At 47.3% G+C, this 8,445-nt stretch overlaps 1 long non-coding RNA gene across 1 annotated transcript in view; it reads right to left on the reverse strand.

Annotated features, from left to right (window-relative positions):
- The window catches only part of LOC140189075 (uncharacterized), a 31,202-nt gene extending 23,378 nt beyond the window's left edge, over positions 1–7,824 (reverse strand). Inside the window, exon 1 of the long non-coding RNA XR_011883443.1 lies at positions 7,717–7,824. This is a non-coding gene — a long non-coding RNA (uncharacterized lncRNA). The remainder of the gene's footprint in view (positions 1–7,716) is intronic.
- Between the last annotated feature and the right edge of the window lie 621 nt (positions 7,825–8,445).

The raw sequence follows: 8,445 nt of genomic DNA on the forward strand, positions 1-8,445 counted from the left end.
ATTGGATTATGTGGACACTCAGTCCTCGTTTATTGTCATTTATAAATGCATGCATTGAGAAATGATACAATGTTCCTCCAGGATGATATCACCGAAATACAGGACAGACCAAGACTAAAACTGACAAAAACACATAATTATAACATATAGTTACAACAGTGCAAAAGAATACCGTAAATTGATAAAGAGCAGACCATGGGCATGGTAAAAATAAAAGTTTCAAAGTCCCGATAGCCCCAACATCTCACGCGGACGGTAGAAGGGAGAAACTCTCCCTGCCATGAGCCTCCAGTGCCGCAAACTTGCCGATACAGCATTCTGGAAGCACCCGACCACAGCTGACTCTGAGTCCGTCCGAAAACTTCGAGCTCCTGACCAGCACTCTGACACCAAGCACTGTCTCTGCCGAGCGCTTCGACCCTGCCCCGGCCGCTGAGCAACAAGCAAAGCCAAGGACTCGGGTCCTGCCCCTCCGGAGATTTCGGATCACACAGTAGCAGCGGCAGCGAAACAGGTATTTCAGAAGTTTCACCAGATGTTCCTCCGTGTTCTCACGTCTGCCTCCATCAAATCAGAATTGTGCACGGCACCCTACTTGATAGATAACAGATATTCATCACGGAGTGGCTGCTGTGCACCGCGTCACATCGCCGTTTTCTCCTCTCCAATTTAACATCAACATATCAAATGGAGCCTGGACAATGATACAATGTCTGCCTTAGGATTTGAGTGCAAGACTGCTCACTTCCACTCTGGTTCCTCTATCCCGATTTCACATCACCTCCCTCATAGTTCCGCCTTCTTCTACTACTGCGCATTGTTCTCCTGCCAATCACCTCCCTGCTTCCCCTCCCCCACACCTTCATCTTTCAAATTACTGTTTTGTTCAACTACCAGCATTCTTCAAACCCTCCCCAAAGAACTTCCTTCAGTTCTGACGAAGGGTTTCGACCCGAAACGTCGACTAATCTTTTCAACTGATGCTGACTGACCTGCTGCGTTCCTCCAGCGCATTGTGAGTGTTCCTAAGAGGACCGTCTGTGGTTCTATCCACCTGGGGGCAAACCCCGGCCTTTCTGGCAGCACCCTCACCATAACTTGGTCGCCGGGCTGTGGAAAAACTATCCCCTCTCCCTCTGGCTCTTTTTGATCAGCGATTCACTGTTGTTGTTTCACTCGGTCCTTTAATACTTTAAGTTGGTTGCAAAGGTCTTTCATGTATTGGGTCATTCTATCCCTGACTGTCCCAGGCTCCCCGCAACCCATAATTACCCCATAAGGGAGTCGCATTGCTCACCCCATCAATAATTCGTAGGGGCTGAGACCCAAAGTGCGGTTCGGGGTTGCGTGCAATCTCATCAAGATTCCTGGTAATACATCAACCCATGTCTTTCCTGTCTCAGCTATAGCTTTGGCTAACGCATTCTTGATTTCTCGGTTCATCCTTTCTACCATCTCTGAACTCTGGGGGTGGTAGGGTATGTGGAACCGTTGTCAAAACCCTAGTAGTTGGCACATTTCCTTCATCATTTTCCCCGTGAAATGTGCTCCCTGATCTGAATCCACCTGAACTGGGGTTCCCCAGCTTGGGAGGATTTCCTGAACTAGGATCCATGCAGCAGTGCGGGCGGTGCAGTCAGTTGTTGGGAAAGCCTCTACCCACCGAGTGAAGTGATCCATAATTACCAGACAGTAGCTTTTCCCCGTGCTTTTTAGCAGGGGCCCTGTGAAGTCTATCCGGATGTTTTCCCAGGGTCCCCTCGGCCGAGGCTGATTTGCCAGTTGTAGCTTTCTGCCCTTACCAGGGTTATGCTGGGCACAAATGATACAACGGCGGCAGAATTTCTCAACATCCCCACCCATCCCTGGCCACAACCAGTCCTGCCGGAGGGTTGTGATCATGCTCTGCCTTCCCTCATGCATCACCCCATGATAAAACTTTAGTAGTATCTGTCTAATACAGGGTGGGTCCATCGCGACTATTTCCTCCCCATGTGTCCAGCACCCATCTGATCCCTCCTTTGCTCCTTTTAATCTCTATTTTTCCTTCTCTTCTGCCTCTGTCTCTTCATATAATTTTACTAAGCTAGCTTCTGTCATTTCCTCCTGCACACTTGCAATTTCAGTTGCCTCTTGCCCCCCTGCTGCCTTATTCGCAGCAATGTCTGCCCTCAGAAGAACTGGGAAAACTTTATATTCTGGAGTGGCCGCAGTCTCTCTGAGTATCCCTGGTGTTTTTGTTCCTTCGCTATACCCTGAGCAGCAGTCAGTGTGTCATTTTGTATAGGGTCCGGCTTAGGGGGTTTATACAGACCCTCCTCTATTTTAACTGGGTTTACCTTCACCTGCCCACAATCTTGCTTGTCTCTAGCCCACACTGCTGGGAACTGTTGACAAGGTAACCCATAGACACCATCCTGGCTCCAGTCTCTAATGATCAGGGCAGCTGCGCCTATGCTAGCCAGGCCGTGTATTCTGTTGGTTGTGCGCATTCACTGCCCCTGACTCGTCCACATTATTTCTCCCTTTCTCGAATCTACAAAAGCTCCTGCTTCCCTTAGGATGTCTATTCCAAGGATCGTGCCCTCATTATTTGGACATACCCAGAAATACACTGGAAGCTGCACTCTCCCGATTTCTAGTACCTGCAATTCGCTTCTTTCTGCTTTTACTGTTTTCCCTGCTACATCCCTGATATAACTGGCCTGTCCGGTTGTTGGTAACGGTAAGTTTGTTATCGATACCGTGCCCCTGTGTCCACTAACATATTGCATTGCCGTCCCCCTAACAATGCCGTTGTGTACACCCGCGGGTCACCAACGCTGGCAGGGCAGCCCGCTGCCACATCTTTTTCTGTCCTAAGAGGCACCGTTACTAGCTCTTTTATCTGATCGACAGTCAGACCGGTTGCTGATGGGGTGAGTGACTGGGTGTCTGCCGTGACCGTCGCCTGGGTTTTCCCCCTCCCTTTTGGACACTGTTTCCAGCCATGCCCCGACAGGGCACAGCTGTAGCATATCAACTCCTTCACTGCCTTATACTTGGTCCGGCAGTCCTTTGCTGGGTGCCCTGGCTGCCGGCAAGCAAAACAAGCCCTCCCAGACATCACAGCAGCTGCATCCACTATACCCACTTTACGATTTCTCTTGCCTTTTCTATGGTCTATCTCACTGGCCCACGAAACTATCTCAGAGTAGTTGGACCCTATCGTTATGCCTAAATCTAAAACTTCCTGGTGGGCTAGGCTCAGGCCTGGCTTCAGCATTTTTAGGAAGACTGGGTCGTCCCTCCCTGGGTTATCCAACCCTGAATACTCCTCGTACACTCGGTATTTACGTTCTGCATAATCCATGGCTGTCTCGTCAGCCCTCTGGGTCACTGCCATTATCGTTCCCCAGCTACTCTCACCTCCCCCCAGCCACTGCCTCACTTCCCCTTTAAAAGAGCAATATCTTTCTTCATCACTGGCGCTCCCGGTAGTTGTCCATGTACCATTCTGCACCCTCTGGGCCATCCTGTCCCACGTATTCCTCGGGCACTTGGCTTTCACTAACACATGTACATCTTTAGGGTGCATCTGGTGAATTTCAACCATTTCCTCGAGTTTGCGCCAGAACTCTGAATTCCCACAGGCGACTTTAAGTGAGGGCAACTTGGACAAAATGCTCTGTTTCTCACCGGGGGTAAAGGGCGTATGAATAGTCGTAATCAAGGTCAAGGGCTGGCTCGGATCATCAGAGTTCTCAACCTGATGTTGCCTGACTTCAATAGGTGCCATTCTGGTTGATCTCTCTGGGTAAAACCTCTCCCTGAGATATCTCCATACTAATTCCCACACTACACAAAATATAAAACTGCAGAGTATGTACTCCACAATCTGCCAATTTCAAGTACCCAAACTCATGATGCCTGCTGTATTCCCTCGCATCACACTTGCAAACGCATACACTAAAATGCAGCTCCCCGAACAAGTATACACGCCCCCACTCTGGCGTCTCGAACCGTACCGTTGGTTACCACCTTTCGCAACTGGTGGTTCAGGTCTCACCAAGTTAACCAAGTTAACATGCAAAGGTTCCTCACTTATATAAACACACATGCACACGCACACAATACTTTAATATCTACCAGTTCAGCTCTCCACTTTCGTCATACCTCGTGTTCCCATGTGTCCACCGACCGAACAGATCCAAGTGAGAGTGTTATTTTCAAAAAATACTCACCAATTTCGACTGCTAGGATCGCTGGCCACACGACAGATCACGAAGTATCCCACTCCTGACACCGAATGTTGTATCGTGTGTGAAATCACCGGACAGACAGAGTCACTGGTAGATAGAAAGCAGCTTCTTTATTCAACACAACAAGGTACAGCAGGCATCTTACGGACGGAGACGCTTTCCGTAGAAAGGTCTGCTAGCTCAATGTGGGCTCGATATTTATATACTTTATACTTTATTGTCGCTAAACAATTGGTACTAGAACGTACAATCATCACAGCGATATTTGTTTCTGCGCTTCCCGCTCCCTGGATTACAAATATTAAATATTAAAAATAGTTAAAATTTGTAAATATTAAAAATTTAAATTATAAAACATAAATAGAAAGTAGAAAATGGGAAGTAAGGTAGTGCAAAAAAACCAAGAGGCAGGTCCAGATATTTGGAGGGTACGGCCCAGATCCGGGTCAGCATCCGTTCAGCAGTCTTATCACAGTTGGAAAGAGGCTGTTCCCAAATCTGGCCGTACGAGTCTTCAAGCTCCTGAGCCTTCTCCCGGAGGGAAGAGGGTCGAAAAGTGTGTTGGCTGGGTGGGTCGTGTCCTTGATTAACCTGGCAGCACGGCTCCAACAGCGTGCGGTATAAAGTGAGTCCACGGACGGAAGATTGGTTTGTGTGATGTGCTGCGCCGTGTTCACAATCTTCTGCAGCTTCTTTCGGTCTTGGACAGGACAACTTCCATACCAGGTTGTGATGCACCCTGGAAGAATGCTTTCTACGGTGCACCTATAAAAATTCGTGAGGCTTTTAGGAGACAGGCCAAATTTCTTTAGTTTTCTCAGGAAGTAAAGGCGCTGGTGGGCTTTCTTGGCAGTGAACTCTGCTTGGTTGGACCAAGTCAGGTCATTTGTGATACTGACCCCGAGGAACTTAAAGCTTAAATATGCTAAACACAAAGGCAATCGCTACTTGAAAAGTTGCAGACAATGCATAGGCAATGCTTCCTTTTGAAGCTACATACAAAATATCACACCATCCTTTCCTTCTGATGCCAACATATCTGGGTTGGTATCCACAGCCTTTAGGATTTACTTGGCATTTTGCGTGCTAACATAGAAGACAATTAATATTTATAATGTATAGATAATAGTCTTCAAAACCGCAGCATTAGGTCAAACTATGGCGCCAGAAGCATCTGGTATTTACACCTTTTAGGAAGCCCATTGTGGTGGACTCAATCCACAGTCCTTCGTCAAACAGTTAAAATAGAATCTGGTGGGCAAAGTCATTTAAGTGTAAACATATCACCAACCCAAAAAAAAAACTCACTCCAACAGCATGAATACTTTTTATCGGCACTTTACTTGTAGGGACAGTGATGGTGAAAGGGGGAGGGAAAGAAGACCTGGGGAGGAGTGGTCTCAAGATCCTCAGGTGTTCCTCCCGATGGGATAAAGCACAAAGAGGGGAAATATCAAACAGAGATGAGAATAGAACTGTGATTGTCATGAGAGATTTAATCAGAAGCAGATTAGGGTAGCGCTGCATTGAGTACCTTTGCTTTGTGAGCTGCAGCAACCATGATCTGCTGGTGACAACCCATTCCAATTGAGTTTCCCATTCACATACCGACATATCGGTCCCTTACAGCTGTCTTAACCAGTGGTGGGGTAGTAATGGGACAAGCTCTCACTTCCCATTAAATGCAGACAACGGTGTGTGCCTCAAATTGCCTCTGTCAATCAAGTCCAGCTCCTGGCTTTTACATGTGGCTTCGCTACTACACCCGATGAACTGTTTCCAGTGACAGGGGAAGGTGCAAATGGGTTTACTGGCGTCATACAACGAACCGCTATGGGCAGATGGGGCTCCTCAGCCATACTTGGCAGATCAAGTGGAAGAAAGATTCTGATCTCAAACCTCCACTGGCCTGTGGCAAGACCTATTCATGGGAAGACTTCGGGAGTAAACCCTGAGGAACAATCCGGAGCTGGATTGCCTGTCGGTCCTGTGTTCAATGCAGACTGGCAATCCTGCAACACCGCTGGTGCCTGACTGCATCGGTCTCTGCCGTTGCTTTGCATTCATCAGCTGTGTGGAGAGCAGGGGCCCCTGCATGGGCAACTGCTTGCTTTCCATATCGTAATTCCCCGACTTGCAGATCGGCTTCGAAACACGGGTGCAATATCCATGGTCGATCCTGACCAGCGGAGGACCATGATCAACATGTCTGTACACGGCCTCCTCCCTCTACAGTGAGGCCGAGTACAGGTTGGATGAGCAACGTCTGATATTCTGACAGTGTAGTCTCCAATCTCGATGGCATGAACATTGATTTCTCCAAATTCGAGAATAACTACCCTCTGTTTCCACAACCCACCCCCACTTTTCTTCTGACTTTTCCCCCATTCTCATGCCATTTAACCCCTTCACCTCTCCTCACGCATCCTCATGACTTGCCCATCAAGTCTTTCTGGTTTTCCACCTCCTCCGTGTCATCCCATGGTCCAACATTCTCTCCCATTAGGTTTCTTTCTCTTCATCTCTTTGCCTTTTCTGCCTGTCACCCAGCTCCTCACATCATCATCCCTCCACAAACCACACATTCCCCACCCCTCACTTGTCTTCCTCCCCCTCCCTCACCACCTTATTCTGGCTTTTGTCCCTTTCTTTCTAATCCCGATGAAGGTTCTCAGTCCGAAATGTCGACTGTTTGCTGAGTTCCTCCAGCATTTTCTGTGTGTTTGCTTCAGCCTGTGCATTGATTAAGCTAATCAAACTGGTACAGTGGAAGAGGAATTTGCGGAATGGTCAGAGACAGTTTCTTACAGCAGTATCTCACCCATGAACGGGCCATTTCAGATGTAATCTGTGTAATGAGGTGGGATTACAGAGAGATCTTGTGGTGAAGGATCCCTGAAGAAGTGATCACAATGTGGGAGATCTCCAGTTCACAGATTGAGGGTGAACACCAGGGTCAGAACCAGTGTCCTCAACCTAAATAAAGACAATTACAGAGACGTGACAGTGGAGTTGTCTGGGACAGATGGGGTAAATAGGCTCAGGGACAGGTCAGTAATGAGCAGTGGCAGATGTTCAAGGAGACTGTTCGTAACACTCAGCAGACGTTGATCACGATTAGATAGAGGGATCACAGAGAGCAAAGAACATTCTGTGGTCAAAGGAGGCAGACAAGAGGATCAGGATTTTTCCAGGAGCCAGTGATGAGACTAAATCTAAAACTAACAAGGAAAAAGCAGAGAGATTAACTCCAATAATTTGCATTAGTGTTCACAGTGGGGGCACAGCAAACATCCCACAGATATCTCATGGTGACATTTCAACATTGTGCCATAATGTGTAACAATCACCATCACGAGGGAAAAAAAATAATGGGACTAAAAGCAAACATTACTTGGTCCCAAAGACCTGCACTGGAGGCTTTCACAGGAAGTCTGGAGAGAAAGTAGAGACATTGAAGTCTGTCAAAACTCACTGTTACAGAAAGGTCCCAGTGGAGTTGAAAGCCATTGTTGAAAAAGGGTGGAGGATGAAAAGCAGGTAACTGTAGTCCAGTTAACTTCACTTCAGGTACTGGGGTCTATAATCTATAAAGAAATAATGTCATTTAGAAAAGTTTAATGTCATTGAAATAAGTCACCAGGGTTTACAGTCAAATTCACACAGCACAGAAACGAGCCCTTCAGCTCAGATGGTCCATGCTGACCAAAGTTCCCATCTGAGCTCGTGGTCTGTAACCCCCTCACCACCACATTATGATCAAGGTTATCCTCCTCTTTGTCCCATTTCCTTCCATTTGGCCCATAACCTTCAAAACCTTTCCTTTCCATCTACCTGCCCAAGTGCCTTTTTAATGTACCTGACTCAACCACTCCCCATAGCAGCTCATTCCATTCACTGACCAGTCTGTGTGTGGAAAAGTTGCCCTTCAGGTCCTTATTAAATCTCATCTTAAACCAATGCCCTCCAGTTCTTGATTCCCCAACACTGGCAAAAAAGACTGTTCTCTTTCACCCAACCCTGGTCCTTCATGAATTTATACGCCTCTGCAATATTAGCACTCATTTTCCAACATTCCAGGGAAAATTGTCTAAAATCCTTCCCACAAATCTCCTCTGCACTCTTTCCAGCTTAATGCTGTCTGTCATTCAGCAGGGTTACCAAAACAAATCATTCTGGTCGCCAATGAATCTCCTCAGCTCCA

Source organism: Mobula birostris, chromosome 28, assembly GCF_030028105.1.
Source record: "Mobula birostris isolate sMobBir1 chromosome 28, sMobBir1.hap1, whole genome shotgun sequence".
Lineage (NCBI taxonomy): Eukaryota > Metazoa > Chordata > Chondrichthyes > Myliobatiformes > Myliobatidae > Mobula > Mobula birostris.